Here is an 18485-nt window from a genome sequence, read left to right on the forward strand (position 1 = left end):
TCTAGAACTTGTTACCGGGCAACAAAATATGATATACGAAGGGAAACGAAGACGTGGTAAAAAAATTAAACCACCACAAAATGTTCCAATTAAATGTAATGTTTTTCATTGGCATCATATTTATACAAACTTTGGAGCTAATAAATTTGGTCAAATATTTAATAAAAAAACCAAGAGATGTTCATTTGGGATTTTACAAACTGATGGTTATTTGAAAATAACATTAAGACAAATTGGATTACCAAAAAAAACAATTCGTGTTCATAGTTTTATTTATGAAATATTCAATGGTCCAATTCCTGATGGAATGGAAATTAACCATGTTGACTCAAATAAACAAAACAATTGTATCAATAATCTGGAGGTAGTTACTCATTCAGAAAATATGAAACACGCTCATGAAGCCAGAAAATACAAAACAAAGATTGAAATTAAAACTGAAAAACCAATTAAATCAATCAAAATGGACATTGAATTGGAGGAATCAGACGACGAGTTTACAGAAGATGAGAAACAAAAAATTGATAAAAAATACAATGCAATAATCAATAAAATCAAAAATGGTAAATTTCCATACAAAAAACAACTTCAAGAACATTTACCAAACATTCAATTTTGGTAAATGGCTTATGTGTTTAGTTCATGAAGGGTAATTTGGGAATAAAGTTGATTTTGCATACTACTTAAACGTTTGGTGATTATAAAAATTGTACAGAAAAAATATTGGTAATTAAAATAGACCACAAATATCATGATAAAAAATGGTATTTATGGCCTATGTTGCCACAAAACAGAAACAAATCAACGAAGCCGTCAGTCCTTCAACAGATGACTGGCATGGATGTTGCCTCCAGTCTTCATCCATTAGCAAATCTGGAATCACAAAATAAAAATAATATGACATATATATATAAAATGGATAAAAATAATCTATCCAAATTAACGAAAAATCAATTAATTGAATTATTAATCGCTAAACAAAAACCGGTTCCAATGCCGAGAACCAAGAAAGTGAAACCAATACCCTATCCACGAAAATCAGTCAAACAAATGGTAAAAGATTACGAGAATACAATCATCAAGCCGCCAATGCAATTCAGAGATCGACCAATTGTTCAACCAAGAAACAACATTATTCCGCCTCCGATTCAATTTGCTGATAAACCCAAAGTATCATTTGATAATCAATTAATACCAAGACGTCCAGTTCCATTGCCTCGAAAAAAGAAAATGGCTCCGATTCCTAGACAGAGAACTCAAATCACAGAAGTTGCAAGAGCATTCAAGGGATATAACAAATCTTATGAAGTTGGAATTAAAAATGAAACAGATCCTTTGATTCAAATGAGTTCAACCAGATTAGCTATCGCTCATTTTATGAAACAATTATTAACTCAAATGAAAGGAATTAAATTTATTGAAACTTTGACAATTTATTTTGAACAACAAAAAGGAAACCAAACTGTCTCCAGAATTGGATATTTTAATAGTAAACCAAAAACAATAACTAATGCCAATGATTTTCAAGAATCTTTGGATGTTAATGTTGAACAAATTATGAATGATATTCACAAATGGATTAGTGAAGGTTCAGCTTGGATAATTAAATCAATCAATGGACATTACATTAATATTATCAAATATGAGCCTCTTACTGGAAGTTCTTACATTAAACTTCCAACTGAACTTCAACATCACAAAAGTGGATTGATAAATCTCAAGAATAAAGACAATGAATGCTTTCGTTGGTGTCACATCAGACATTTGAATCCACGAGAAAATAATCCACAACGAATCAAAAAAACTGATAAAGCATTTTTGCCACAATTGAATTACCAAGGAATTGAATTCCCTGTTTCAGTCAAACAATACAACAAAATTGAAATCCAAAACAGTATCAACATCAATGTTTTTGGTTATGAAAACAAACAAACTTATCCAATTTATGTGTCCAAAGAAAAGTTTGAGAATGTGATGAATCTATTGCTAATCTCAGAAGATGAAAACAAACATTACTGTCTTATCAAAGATTTTAATAGATTTATGTATCGAAAAACAAGAAATAAAAATAAAAAACATTTTTGTATGCATTGCCTTCAATGTTTCTCCAAGGAAGAAATATTGTTGAAACACAAGGAAGTATGTATTGAAATCAATGGTGTACAATCAATCAAAATGCCCGAAGTTGGTTCCAAAATAGAATTCAAAAATTTTAATAAACAAATGCAAGCGCCATTCGTGATATACGCAGATTTTGAAGCAATCACTGAACCAATTCATGGTTGTAATCAATCTAACCAACAATCTTTTACTGAAGCTTATCAAAAACACACTGATTGCGGTTATGGTTACAAAGTTGTATGCTGCTATGATGACAAATATTCCAAACCAATAAAATATTATCGTGGAGAAAAAGCTGTTTACAAATTTATGCAAGCAATGCTTGATGAAGTCAAATATTGCAGACAAACTATTAAATACAAATTCAATAAACCATTAGTTATGTCTCCAGAAGATGAAGACAAATTCCAAAAATCAACATCTTGTCATATTTGTGGTAAAAAATATGAACCAAATGATAGACGTGTTAGAGACCATTGCCATATTACTGGAAAATTCCGTGGCTCAGCCCATAATCAATGTAACAGGGATTTTACAATAACTAACAAAATCCCTGTAATATTTCATAATTTGAAAGGATATGATAGTCATTTTATAATGCAAGAAATTGGTAAAATTATTGAGACCAATACTTATGTGGATAAAAAAGGTGAAACCAGACAACACAAAATTAATGTAATCCCAAATAACATGGAACAATACATGGCATTCATGTTGGGTTATAATTTAGTATTTATCGACAGTCTTCAGTTTATGAATCAATCATTGGCAAATCTTGTAAAGAATCTACCAGAAGATGCCTTCAAATATACCAGTGAAGTTTTCAAAGGTCGTAAATTACAATTAATGAAACAAAAAGGAGTTTATCCGTATGATTATATGAGTAATTTTGATAAATTCAATGATACTCAATTACCAACCAAAGATGAATTTTACAGTCAAATGAATAATACAAATATCACTAATGAAGAATACAGTCATGCACAAAATGTTTGGAATACATTTCAATTGAAAACCATGGGCGAATACCATGATTTATATCTCAAATCTGATGTATTATTGCTGGCTGATGTTTTTGAAAATTTCCGTAAAACATGTTTGGAATATTATAGATTGGATCCATGTCATTATTTTACATCTCCGGGATTATCATGGGATGCAATGTTGAAAATGACTGAAGTCCAACTTGAATTAATCACGGATATTGATATGTATCAATTTGTTGAAAAGGGCATGCGTGGAGGAATCAGTTACATAGCCAATAGATACGGCAAAGCTAACAACAAATACATGCAAAATTGGAATCCAAATGAACCCAGTAAACATATCATGTATTTGGATGCCAACAATCTCTATGGTTGGGCTATGTCACAACATCTTCCAACTGGGAATTTCAAATGGTTGAATAAACAGCAAATAAAAAACATTAATTGGAAAACGATTCCCAAAGATAATAAGACTGGTTATTTATTGGAAGTTGATTTGGAATATCCTCATGAATTACATGACCTGCATAATGATTATCCATGTGGCGCTGAACAAATCAAAGTGGCCCCAAATATGCTGTCAGATTATTGCCAAAGAATTGCAGAAAAATTTGGAATAACAAGTGGACAAGTCAAAAAACTGATTCCAACATTGGCAAACAAATCAAAATATGTATTACATTATCGTAATCTGCAATTGTATCGTGAATTGGGTTTGAAATTGACTAAAATACACCGTGTATTATCCTTTAATCAAAGTCCTTGGTTGAAGGCATATATTGATTTCAATACACGACAAAGAACTAATGCAAAGAATGCTTTTGAGAAAGATTTTTTCAAACTGATGAACAATAGTGTCTTCGGTAAAACAATGGAGAATATCAGAAAACGGGAAGACATTAAACTGGTGACTAATGAGAAACAATTATTGAAAATGACTTCCAAACCAACATTCATCAATAGCAAAATCTTTAATGAAAACTTGGTTGCAGTCCATAAAATAAAAGAATGTTTGACACTCAATAGACCAGCCTATGTTGGTATGTGTATCCTTGATTTGAGCAAAACATTGATGTACGATTTCCATTACAATTTCGTTAAAAACAAATATGGTAACAAAGCTAAGTTACTGTTTACGGATACAGACAGTTTGACATATGAAATTGAAGCCGAAGATGTGTATCAAGATTTTTGGAATAAAAAAGAAATGTTTGATAACTCGGATTATCCATCAAATCATCAATTTTATGACTCCACAAATAAAAAAGTTATTGGAAAATTCAAAGATGAAGCCGCTGGTGTACCCATTACTGAATTTGTGGGATTGAGATCCAAAATGTATTCATATATCAAAGATAACAACAATGGTGGAAAAACAGCCAAAGGAATCAAAAAGAATGTCATCAAAAATGATATTCAACATTTTGATTACAAAGATGTGTTGTTTAATGAGAAACAATTATTTCACCAAATGAAAACAATCAGAAGTAACCATCATGAACTTGGTAGTTACACCATCAACAAGACATCGTTGTCATGTTTTGATGATAAACGATATTTGTATCCTGATGGAATACACTCATTGGCCTATGGTCATTATGCTATCCAATGATAGTATCAACTTGTGATCAAAACATTGCAACAAAAACTTGTGACAAAACTTGGTTTTTATTTGTTTTTTGATAAATATTTGATTTGAACACTTTGACTCATCTTTTGTGATGAGATATTTAATTTTAATGTTTTTGGAGAAAATTTGGTTTCAATATCTTTACAATTATTTGGTTTGTTTTTTGTCAAATATTTGATTTCGAGACTTTGTATCATCTTTTGTGGTTTCAATATTTTTGAAAACATTTTTGTGTAATTATATTATATACTATATTTATACAAAAATGAAATCCATTTTGAAAAAACCAAAAGATGTTTCCAAGCAGGTGGAATCATCTCTGTGCCAATTCCTGCATTGCAAAGATGAATGTGAATTTTGTGGATATCATGATGAATCCAAAGTTGAGAAACAACCATCAATGCCTGATTGTTGTGGATCACAGAATTTGAAAAACATGGAATGTCAATTAACGTGTGTTGCTTGTGGACAGGTTGTTGGTGAAGAATACAAAACAGAATATATCAATTTTCATGCCAATTTGTTCAAAATATACAAGAAAACAGTGTATAATAGAAAATACCATTTGTCGCATACATTAGATAAAATTATTCTGAAAAACAAAGTTGAAATCAGTTGTTCAACCAATTTCAAAATTCATAAAATATTCGTTGAAATAAACAAAATACTGCCACAAATCAATGGCAAACGAAAGAGAATAATCAGTTTGAAATATCTTTTGCATAGAATATTGCAATTAATGAAAATTGATTCTTCCCAAATTGAGTTGACAAAATCCAAAAAAACAATGAAATTATACAATGTTTATTGGGATAAAATTATGGACATTATTGGCCCCCAAATCATGCACATTATTAATCAAACATAAGTGAATATCTGATATTTTTTATCATATTTGTTACCCCATTTATCGACAATCGGCGAATTATCCAAAATGAAATCATCATTTTGAGTAAGCTTGTTTGTCAAATCATCTCTATCAAAATGTCCATTTCTCATTATTTCTTTTATTTCATTTAATAAATGTCCGTAAGTTTGAAAAGCATATTGGCATTGATAAAGTTTGATTTCAACTTTTTTATGCTTCATATAAGCTTGAATTATGACAGACACCGATGATATTGCCAATAATGAAGCTCCACTGGTTGCAACCGATGATGCAATACCACCAGTTGCAAATACAATGGATGAAATATTACCAGCAAACTCCCATTTTTTGAATCTTTTGTATGCAGTTTTGTACATCCACATCTTTTTGTGATATGACATGTAATAAGCTTTCAATTCATCAATTTCTTCTGTTGATAATCGATTTGAAATATGATTGAAATCAATTATTAATTTCTTCTTTTGCATATATTATATGGTTATCTTATTTTTGATGCAATAATAGAGACCAGTTATTTGACCCAAAAGCATGCATTTTTTCATCCAAGGATATGTTTTTTTCTCAGTAATGGTGTACATGTATCCTTTGTCACGATGATATCTGTTGTAAAATTGGCCATAAGCATCATGTAATATTCCATGTGATCTGATATATGGTTGCCAACCAAATAATCGATGGAGAATAGCTGTTAACCATCCATCTCCAGGACCAATTAATCCGATTCCATCATGAATTAACTCTTTGTAAACTTCATCAGGTAAACCTGTGTTGTAATGTTTTTCATACAAATATGTGAATATTACGATACTTTTTATCATGCATTCCTGTCTGGGTAATATTGGAAGACTCAATTTACGGTGAAAATCTATCATCGATGTTCGAATGTGTTCTTGCAATTCTGACAATTCTTTCATTATACAATTTGATTACAATATTTTTATTTAGTTATTTTATGAAATAAAGTAACGGAGTCCACGACCTAGTGGTTATTGTCAGGTAATTGTATCCTAATATATTCAACAAAATACTTCATTGTCCAATCAGATGGATGATTGTTGAAGTAGCAATAATAGTTTTCAAATGACACATCAAAGAAGAATTCCAATTGATCAAATGATGATGACACCAAATCGGATTTGGAATGATGATATCTGTCATTTCTCCTGATATATGTGTTTGTCACAATAATCTCTTGCAATGTATTGATTCCTTTAATGTCATCTTTACTCAATAATTTTATCCATTTGTAATTTGTTTTTGGTATTGTACCACTTTTTCTTCCTATTCTCATTGCAACTTGATTGTTGAGAAACGTTACAGCTTCCTGAGCTTGTTGAGCTTTAAACTGAGCCAGAGCTTGTTGTATTTGTGTTTCAACATATGGTTTGATGATGTCTTCATTGTTGTTTATTAATTGTTGGAGTGAAATTGCATGATTTGAATTAACTCCATCTTTGATCACCAAATGTCTGTTTTCTGTATCCAAATGACCATCATCATTCACATGGATAGATTCTCTATATTTGAATCCATCTTCTAAGTTGTCATAAGTTACTGTGAACTCAATTTTGTTTCCATTTTCATCAAGAATATGGTTTCCATTTTCATCTTCAATGTATGGCATTATATTAATAGTGTTGATAAATAAATTTCAAAAGTTCCTGTGACTTCTTGGTTCAAAGTTGGAGAAGTAAACCCTGGACGTCTTTTAAAAATCCCCATTTGAATTATCATGGGTTTGATTGTTGTATTTGTAGTTATGAAATTTCTCCCAATTCTCATATTAAATTGTATTAAATGGGAAAATGAAGTTTTACTGTTAGCAATGGCAACAAAAGAAACTTGGTAATGCTGTTTTGTATTAATTACAATATTTTTTATTTTAACCGGCCCTAATGTTCCAAAATTGAAACCATGAACATTTTCAAAAACCCCATTTTCTATTTTGCCGTTAACAACACTTGAAGTTTCAATATTTGACAACCAACTTTTATTAAAATTTGTATGATATCTTTCAAAATAATTAGAGTATAATATTTTCAATTCAAAAGTTCCATTAACAGCAGTTCCTGCTCCAATATTATCCAATATTGACATAGAATCAATACTGACAAATTTTGTTGATTTAGGCAAATCAAATGTATTGCTTCCACTTATTATGTTTCCAATTCTGTGGTATGTGTCAGTGTTGGTTGTTTCACCTTGTTTTTTCCCATTTATCAAAATTTGTGCATTTGCAACTTGTTGATTGCTTTGGAAAACAATGGAGTATAGATTGAAAAAGTTATTTCCATCAGCAGCGATTTGAAAATTATTTGTTGGATTTGTTCTTTGGAAAACACCACTGGCAATAGTTCCAGTGTATTTCGTTTTGAATAAGTTGGTAAAATAACCCAAATTCATTGCTTCAGAATCAAATATCGGATTTAATAAACCAGAAATAATCTTATTATTCATATCCATATTGACTTTCATCTCCATATCTCCATTTTTATATTCAAACATTACATTGTCCAAGCCATCATACACTCCTGGATAAACGCTATCTGACCAATCTTTGACACCGTAAACAACCAGATGACATTGTACTGGAGTCGCTGTAGCTGTTCCATGCATCGTCAAATAGATGTAATTTGGAGTTTGTTTGCTGTTGTTATTGAATTGAACCAATAGCTTGCTATAAGCAGTGAAATCACGCTGTACAGCTTTGTGGATGTATGCTTCAGAAGCAGTACATGATAATTGAATATTAGTCATTTCCGGTGGGTAGAATTCAAACACAATTGTGTATGTTCCAATAGCAAGAGTATAAATATTGAAACCTATCCTTGATCTGTAATCATTACTTCCACTGTCTTTAATCAATGTGATATCATAAGCTTTTTTATTCTGATGCGGGGATTGATTGAAAGCAGCTATTCCATACACTGTGATATTGTATTCTGAACTGCTTTCATCGGTATCTGTAAGATATTTGAATTCATTTGTTTTATGGCTGCTGACAAGATGACTTTGCTCCAATTTGTCATCAAAATATTTTTTGGTAGTAGCATCATTATCATCAGTTGGTTGAGCCATATCTTTGATTTGTTTATTATTCATATCAAGGTTTCCAGTCATTGCAACACTTCCATCTTTTTTCAAATATACGCTCAAATCACTTCCAACAGATGGTATTTTAGCTATTTCTGTATCAACATATGCTTTAGTGGAAGCATCATTGGGATTGGAAGGATTTCCAAGAACGATTATTTTATGACCTCTCATATCTAATTCACCACCAAGAGCATTGGGTGTTAACCTGTTGAGAAAGTTATGATCAACGTAGTGTTTATTAACAGCATCGTTATCATCAGTTGGTTGAGCCATATCTTTGATTTTATGATTGTCCATATCGAGGTCACTATTGGAGACTTTTTGTAAATATTTAGTATCACAGAAACCTAAATTAACGACATCATATGTATTTTGTATATTGGCTCCAAGATGAGTAATTTGTTGATTACCCATATCCAGATTTCCAGTCATTTCAACAGTGCCATCTTTTTTCAAATATGTAGACAAATCAGGTGATGGTATTTTTTTAATCTCATCATCGACATATTTTTTATTCGCCGCTTGATCGTTATTATCAGGTTTTAAAACACTAATATCAAAAAATGTTTTCCGTCCAGTAATATGTTGTTCTGTTGATGTAACCATTATTTCACTTTTAGCTCGTCCACCATGGCCATCAAAGTTTTTTAAATCTGGTATATTAAGATGAATGTTTTCATAAGACTGATGCTCAGTCAATAATCGAACATCATTGGAGCTGCCAGCCCCGTCTGGTATGTCTTGCAAATAGATACTATTGGTATGAACACTTCCACTGTTGCTGTAAATTACTGCTTTATTAGCTCGCACATCACCAGGAGCATTATCCAACAATTGTATTTGGCTCTTTGTGACAACATCATTGGGATCAGCTCCTTGTTTAACATTAACAAGTTTTTTGTTTTGTATATCATAATTTCCATTTGGGGTTAATTTAAACCCTATTCCTTGAGGCCCAGCAGCTCCTTGAAGAGGAACCGTTGTGAAAGAAGACGAAGAACTATGTTCGTTGAATATTCCCATTTATATCATTTGGTTATATTGTTCCATAAAAATTCCTGTTAATTCTCTTCATGGGCTTATCAACATATAGAAATGAAAATGGCTCTTTGGTTGCTTTAATGTATTTATCCTTTTCGACACCCAACTCACGGGATATCAGACCTCTTTCATTGCTGCTAGGAAAGTCATAGACACAGAAATGAGAGCAATTGAGTCGAATATCTTTTGGTGTTTTGTAGAACGATTGGCTCAGATAAATAACAGAGCAGTTTTTGTGTCTGCCACGAATAAAATAATCAATCAATGGTTTCTGGTTTTTTTCACAAATAAAGTCATCAAATATTACTATCTTCTGGGCATCATCATCCTTCAATTCCTCCACTGGAATTATATCATCATTGCTACAAACAAGGACATTATACCCGACACTATTTGATATATCAGTCAATGTTTGTAGCATATCCTTGTATTTTTGTTGCTCCAAATTTTTGGCATATAAATGTATTCTATCATAATACAAAAGTGGTTTCATCAGCATATGGTACAATAAATTTGTCTTTCCAGATCCTGAATTACCACATATTAACATCCGAAACGTGTCACTTGGCATGTAACCATACAATCTTTTGAAATTAGTGTTTTTATCATGTCTATCATAATTTGGGATTTCCATGTATATCAATACATTATATAAGTTAATAATATAATGGATCTACAAAGATTAAAACAACTATCTGAAGCCAAGATTAAGGCTGGAACAATAACCAAACAAGTTAGAGATACATTGAAGGAGTACAAGCATGATAAACAAGATTTACAACAAGGTTTATCAGAAACTTTCAAACCAATTATTAAAGCTCAAGAGGAAACAAAACAAACAATTGATGAAAAACAAGACAAACTGATTGAACAGTTGGAGAAAAACCAAAAAGCGTTGACTTCAGGTTTGGAAGACATTGCTATGTTAACTTATCAGCCTGAAACACAATCACCAGAAGCAAAGCTACCAATTGGCTATAAACCATTAATGATGTCACCTGATGTTGAATCAAATTTGGATGCTGGTTTTGATATCGATGAAATCCAAAAATTGATGCAATACGATCTTGCACCTCCAAGTTCTGTTCTCCAAGCTTCTATGCAAGGAGATATTGACATCAAGGATTACGATGCTAACATTGGCAAAATGTTGAAAAAACTTGGAACAAAGAAGGGTCCTTTATCCAAGGGCCAAGGAAAGACCAAGAATAAAGACAAAATTGATAAAATAGATGAAGATATAAAATTATTGCAAAAATACAGAGGGCGCATTAAAATAATCCCAGAAGGAATGAAAACCATCAAAAAAGGTTCTGGTTATACTCAACCAAAGAAGAAATCCAGCAAAAAATTCAAGAAATTGGGCTCTGGTGTTGTTTATTTCAATGATGCTAATGATTTGATTAACAGAATGGAATTGCTTGGTGGATCCATTTTGGCTGGCAATAATGGAGTCAAAGAGGAATTTTCACAAATAGCCCATAAATTGAATCAACTTGGCTTGATAAACAACAAACAACTCATTGATTTATTGCAACAATATATAATTCGCTAGGTCGCGTAATCAGTTACATAATTAATTATATAACTGAAGTATATATGCAAGAAAGAGCGATACATATTTCATCTGTTAACCGTCAAAAAATAGGTCGAAGTCGGCCTGAAGACTTTATTATCAAATTTGATCCACCATTGAAGCTTGACACAACAATGAGACATGAGCTAGCTGTTGATCGAGTTTCAATGACATACTCGTGGCATAATGTCAATGCAGGATACAACAATAATACAATAAAATACAGCCCAGATAATGGTACAAAATGGAAAACAATCACATTTGTTGATGGAATGTATTCATATGATGATCTTGATGATTATATCACTCAATCAATAATTCAAAATGGAGATAAACCATCTTCCAGCAAGGGCATCAATCTATATTTTGTGCTTTCATCATATAGAGTTGTCATTGAGCTGGACAACCAATGGCAGCTTGATATTAGAAACTCCAATTTTGGAGCACTTATTGGATTTGAACCAAAGTTAATTAACCAAACTGAACATGGGACAAAATTGCCAAATATTACCAATGATATTGACGTTTTGGACATTAATTGTGATATAATAACTGATAGCCTCAGTGATGGACGATTCACAAATACACTGATAATGATACCCACTGACAATTTAACAAGGAGTTATCCATTTACTTTTGAGCCAAAAAGAGCATTATACAGCCCAGTTTCCAAGTCAATTATTTCAGAAATGGGGATAACAGTGACTGACGCTTTGGGTCGGCCAATTGACTTGAATGGCATTGACTGGTTCATGAGCTTGATTCTCAGGTCTAGTTTAATATAATATATCAATATATGGTACGACAAAGTGAATTTAAGCCACGTTTTGACCCAGAATTGGGTCGTTATGCGATGAAACATATCCATGGTGAAGGAATTATGGATGTTTTCAGATCAGTTGGATCAAAACTTTTCGGAAAAACAGCAAAAGAATTAGCTAAGAAAGGAGCCAAAACTGCAGCTGAAAAAGCAGTCACCAAAACTGGTGAGTTTGCTGGTAATAAAGCAGGTGATAAAATAATTCAATTATTGAGCAAAAAACAACCTTCCAAAACAAAATCAGTGACAATGAGCCAACCAAAAATGGAGCAGCCACTGACTGATTTTCAAATAGCTGAGAGAGTTAATAGGATGATATCTGGTGGAAAACTCAAAAGAAGGAGGAAATGAAAATAATGTAACATATCTGTATATATGAAATCATTCAGAAATCCAAAATACATTGAGAGATACGAAGATGTCTTCTTCCAATTGGAGACACCATTGAATACTGGTAATCCAGGAAATAATAGGTCACAAAAGAAAGATGGTTATCGTTTTGTTGTTGACAACACAGGAGAAGTGACCCCATTTGATTGGTATAATGCAAGAATATCAGTTGGTTTTAAAGTCCAAACAATGCAGAATGCAAATATAGCAGCTGAAGACCATAATGGTATTGTTAATGGTTCACACAGTCTTATACATGATTTCGATGTAAGATTGAATGGTAAAATGGTATATGATTGTAATGATGCAAATCATTGTGTTAATATCAAGAATATATTGGAATATAGTCCAGGATATGCTCAATCGACAGCAACAAATGAGTTTTTCTATCTGGATACAAACCGACACGCTGAAGAACGATCGGCTGAAGCTAACTACAATAAAGGATTTGCTGTAAGAAAAGCACTTTTGGGTCTATCAGTTGTTGTCAATACAGAAATACCATTGAATCGATACTCATTCTTTGAAGCATTGATGGATGAGTTATTGCCATCAACAAGATTGGAATTAAATTTGCAGATTGAATCTGATACTATTCTAATATGGCAAGCTGGGGCTGATTGTCGTGTAATTATTACCAGAATGGAGTTGATTGTACCAAGAATCACTTTCAATTCAGAAGGACAATCACTGTATATGAGTCAGTTTTTGAAGCCACATAAATGGGTTTATTTGCGAGAAAATATTGAGAGAAGTAATTCTTCAACACAAAGAAGTGGTAATTTTCAGATAACAAGTGGGATTTCAAAGCCAAGGCATGTATTTGTTTTCATTATCAATGATGCAAATCTTGCTGCACAAACAGTAAATCCATTTTTGTACAATACATTTAGTGTATCAACAGATCCCAGAACATTGCTAAATTGTCATTTATCTGTGGCTAATGGCAATGAATATCCTGATGTACATTACACTCCAGAGGCTGATTTGACTCGAGTTTACAGAGATGTCCTCAAATATGTGCATGCAAATAATGAATACAGTCAGGGGACTTTATTGAATGTCAACAATTTCAAAACACTATTCCCATTCTTGTATTTCGATTTAACAAAACAAAAAATGGATATCAAAGATGGTACCACAAAGCTGACATTCCACTATGAATTATCTGGCACAACTGCAACTGCATATTCAGTTTATGCATTGACATTATACGAGCAAGACGCGGAGCTCATTCAAAAAGATGGCAAACTATTGTTTCGATAATTAATGTAACGTTAGTTATATAAAAGATATGACAACTTATCATTCACATGGAGTAACACTATCAATTGGGCAAAAAGATAGACTAGCAAAAGCATTAAAAAACAATTCAGCAATAACAATAAGATTATCCAGTTCTGAATTAACTGGACCGGATCAGCTGATGTTAACCAAAACACAAATAAATAGGCTGAAAAAGGCAATGCAAAACAAAACTGGAGCAGATATTAAAATAAGCAAAACACAGATACGAAAAGCTGTACAACAAGGAGGCAGTCTTTGGTCATCATTATTCAAAATTGGTACAAAATTACTACCAATGGCAGCAAAAGCAGTTGGACCATTAGCTACTGGAGCACTTTCTGGGCTTGCAAATGTTGGAGTCAATAAAATATTTGGTGGTTTCCTCATTCCTCAAAATAAAATTGATCAATTAATAAAATACAAAGATTGGCTCACTGAAGCACAAAAGAAGCAAATTGTCAATGCAATACATACTGGTGGACAGATTGTAATTAAACCAACTAAGACACAATCAGGAGGTTTTTTGGGGACATTATTGGCTTCAATTGGCATTCCAATGGTTTTGAATGCATTAATGGGCAAAGGCTTGCAGGTGGATAGAAGTAGATCCAGAAGATCGGTCCCAGTTTTTGTTCCAAACACAACCAAAAAAGATGGTGGTTTGGTCCTACCACTTAATTATAGACCCCCTCCATTTTTCGGTACATGGGATCAGTATGGTAAAGGGAAAAAAAAAACCAAAAAAGGAAAAGGTCTGTTGTTAGGCAAAAACAGTCCATTCAAGGGGATTCCATTAATCGGAGACATTCTATGAAATTCATAAATAAACCACTCAGTAACTTTGAACTCATTGACTGGGTCAAAAAACTCAAAATAAAACACTTCAGAGGCATTTACAGCAGAGATAATCTACCACAAAAGATGAAAAAAGATGAAGTTGGTATCATTAACCTGGATTCACAGATTGGACCAGGTACACATTGGGTTGCGTATCGAAACGGAGACAAATATGTAGAATATTTTGATAGTTTTGGGTTAATTATGCCAAAAGAAATTATGCAATTCATGTCAACAAGTGGCAAACGATTAATGTATTCAGGTGATGAAATCCAGGAAAGAGATTCAGTATTATGTGGCTATTGGTGTTTGTATTATTTATTTGAGAGACAAAAGGGTACAAGTATATTGAAAACAATCCACAATGCACATTTTGACATGAACAATCAAAGTGTCAATCATAATTTTATAATCCAATATTTTAAAAAATTATCTAATTAGTTTGTATAATGGTTGATATAAGATATTGTGAAGAGTGTGATGAATACACAGAATTTTCAGGAAAATTATGTTTATGGTGTACATTGGTAACAGATTCTGAGTCTGACTCTGATGATAATTAATCTAATATAGTGATATAAAATGGTGAAATCATATTGTGTTAAACAGAGAAAAGAAACAGAATGTGTTCAGCCTTCAGGTTACAAGCAAGCCAAAAATGGTCGGCTTATGTTCTTCTGTACATGTGCTGAATGTGGGATAACTAAAACCAAATTTGTTAAAAAACAGGGAAACTAGTTAGCCCCTCTGAAGGGGGGGGCATAATGGATACTTTAGCATCAACTGGTGCTGATATGTTAATTCAACATGCAATACCATGGATGGGAAAGAAAGCTGTTGAAATGGGTCGATATTATGGATCCGAAGCATTAAGAAACCCCAAATTGCAGAAAAAAGCTATTGATTATGCTATCTCTAAAGCAACACCTTTTGTTCAAAAAACTGGTGCAGAGATGTTAGACAAATTATCAACCAAAGTAAGGCCAAAAAGAAGGTACAAAACTGACCGAAAAGAACTTGATGGTGGTAATTTAGATACAATTTTAGAACAATTTGGCACACCAGGTAAGGTTGCATCGAAGTCGATGGATGTTGTTGGAACATTAATTCCATCAACAAAGGAAGTCTTTGATAGATACAAATCCGGTGACATTGCCAAAAGTGCATTTAGCACAGATACTGGTATATTGTCGAGTCAATTTTGGTCTGGCAAGGCTGGAAAAAAGACATTAGAAAAATACAAAAATTATCCATGTGAAAGCATGGTAAAAATTGGGAGCAAATATCATAATACACCGAGTTGTGAAAGTTATAAATCCATTGGTTGGCATACACCAAATTGGGATGAATATGAAAAGGGAATCAAAGGACGACCCAAAAGCGGTGGCTCAATTGATATACACAAAATGATTGGTAAGCTCCCAAAACCCAAAGCTGGCTGGGTATTACCTGGTCATAAATACACTGGTCCATACAATGATTTGGAAAATCAAGTCAAATATAACCCCAAAACAGGGCAAATACTGGAAATATACGATAAACCAACAGGCAAAACAGATGCAATAGCCATGCAACATGATGTTGATTATTCAGTTTGCAAAGATGATAAAAAATGTAAATTAAAAGCTGACAAAAAGATGGTAAAGTCATTGGATGCTGTTCCATATTCCGAACGACAATGGGGACATTGGTTGGCAAGAAATACAATAAATACAAAACAGAAACTGGGTCTTGGGGTTCCAAAAAACGTCAAAAGCCGTCGGGTAAAGAGGAAAACTGGCAAGAAGAATTAGCTAATGAGCTGCATAAACCCATAAGACGTAACTTTACTCGGCGGCGTGTTATTGTAAATAATATTGATGAAATATGGGCTGCTGATCTTGTTGAAATGCAACAATTCAGTAAATGGAATAAAGGTAATAGGTATCTTCTCACGACTATAGATGTTTTCAGTAAATACGGCTGGATTGTCCCATTAAAAGATAAAAAAGGTGAGACCATAACGAAAGCATTTGAAAGCATATTCAAAGAGGGTCGAAAACCAAAGTATCTGTGGACTGATAAAGGCTCAGAGTTCTACAACAAACATTTCAAAGACTTGCTCAATAAACATAACATTAAACTGTATTCGACTGAAAATGAAGAAAAGTCCTCAGTGGTGGAAAGGTGGAACCGAACGATTAAAAATAAAATGTGGAAACGATTCACTGCTCAAGGCAATACAATGTATCTGGATATTTTGCCTAAAATATTGAAGCAGTATAATAACACTAAACACAGTTCAATAAAAATGACACCGACAGAAGCATCTAAGAAAAAGAATGTAGGAACTGTTTACTTCAATCTATTTGGCAATTTGAAACCAGTATCAAACAAGCCAAAATTCCGAATTGGTGACAAGGTTCGAATATCAAAGTACAAAAGAAAAGTGTTCGATCGGGGTTATACACCCAATTTCACAGAAGAGGTCTTCATTATCGATAAAATACAATACACGAATCCGATCACATATAAACTGAGAGATCTTAACAACGAACAGATAAAAGGTAGTTTTTATGAACCAGAATTATTGAAAGCTAATCAGGAGATATTCAGAATCGATAAAGTTATCAGGAGAGATTACAAGAAGAAACAAGCTTTGGTAAAGTGGAAAGGATACAATGATACCTTTAATACTTGGATCCCAATCAAGGATTTAGTCGATGTGTAATCATTCTATCATACAGTCACGGTTTCACGAGTATTCGATAGCGAGTCGATTCAATAAAAAAAATCTATTGTTGTGTGCAAGATAAATGATATTCTTACCTCAAAAAGCGTCTACAAACATCAGAACAATGAAAGTGGAGAAATAAATGTTCAAAAATCCCAAAACAGGAGCCATAAACATTAAAATACAACCTCTTCGCAAAATGGCAACAAAATGGCCGACACGTGTGTTAAACAAACTAGTGTCCAGTCCGCTTTGGGTTGTGTGCATGAAAGCGCATGCGTGTTAATCCAAATCAAGCAATATTACGCAATATACAGAAAAATAGCACCACAAGTGTAAAAATTTCAGAACTGAGTGTAATATATAGGTAATCGGGCCATTATTATATTAGTTCACAAACTTTGGTGAAGCTTTAGGGTGGTGTCAGCTGGCCCCTGACTGAAACCTGTTTAACGGCTTGTGCAGATGGTGAATTACTGAGTAGTGTGGGATGTCTTCCAGTAGACGGTACCTCCAGGGTGAGCCCGCTCAGGCCCTACTGGTTTACAGCGGGGTGCTCAGAGTTCGTCAGGACTCAACCTCGGTCCCAGAGGTAAACTGGGAAAGGGGACAGCCGCCTTGTCAGCGGCGGGAAAAAGACCTGGCTGGGGCCAGGCAGTAAACAGCCAACCGAGCACCCCACGTTCAGGGTTTTGTCCATTTTCGTGACAAGTCACACAACAACCATAATGATTATTTTTTTATCCAAATTGGTGTTCAAAAATATTGTATTCATCATTCAAATCAGCGATTGATGAGTTGGTTGGATTTAATCGATTATTGTTTGTGAATTTGGTGTCATTTATGAAAGTGAAAATTTAGGTTTTTAGGTTTTAGGTCAAAAGCTAAATTTAGGTTTTTAGGTTTTTAGGTTTTTGACGTCTCCGTTGCAGGAGTTAGGTTTTTGAAAACCGAGGATTTAGGTTTTTAGGTTTTTGACGTCTCAGTTGCAGGAGTTCATTGTTAAATTCAAAGGCTGTGTTAGTTAATTTATGCAAGAATTGGATTTATAAGGATTTGTATGGGGTTGGGTAAAATATTGGATTTATAAGGATTTGTA

The 18485-nt window shown here is 33.1% G+C and overlaps 1 protein-coding gene and 1 long non-coding RNA gene across 2 annotated transcripts in view; one reads left to right on the forward strand and one right to left on the reverse strand.

The window, feature by feature from the left end:
• Nucleotides 1-18485, forward strand: part of LOC146450490 (galectin-3-binding protein A-like) — a 35914-nt gene that overhangs the window by 3323 nt on the left and 14106 nt on the right. The gene's annotated exons all lie outside the window — the stretch shown is intronic.
• Nucleotides 396-17879, reverse strand: LOC146450491 (uncharacterized). Its single transcript, XR_014860301.1, has 3 exons — nt 17482-17879; nt 714-873; nt 396-626 (listed from the first exon to the last, which is right to left on the reverse strand). It is a non-coding gene; the product is annotated as an uncharacterized LOC146450491 (long non-coding RNA).

Source organism: Pavona decussata, unplaced genomic scaffold (assembly GCF_977016875.1).
Source record: "Pavona decussata unplaced genomic scaffold, jaPavDecu1.1 SCAFFOLD_460, whole genome shotgun sequence".
Lineage (NCBI taxonomy): Eukaryota > Metazoa > Cnidaria > Anthozoa > Scleractinia > Agariciidae > Pavona > Pavona decussata.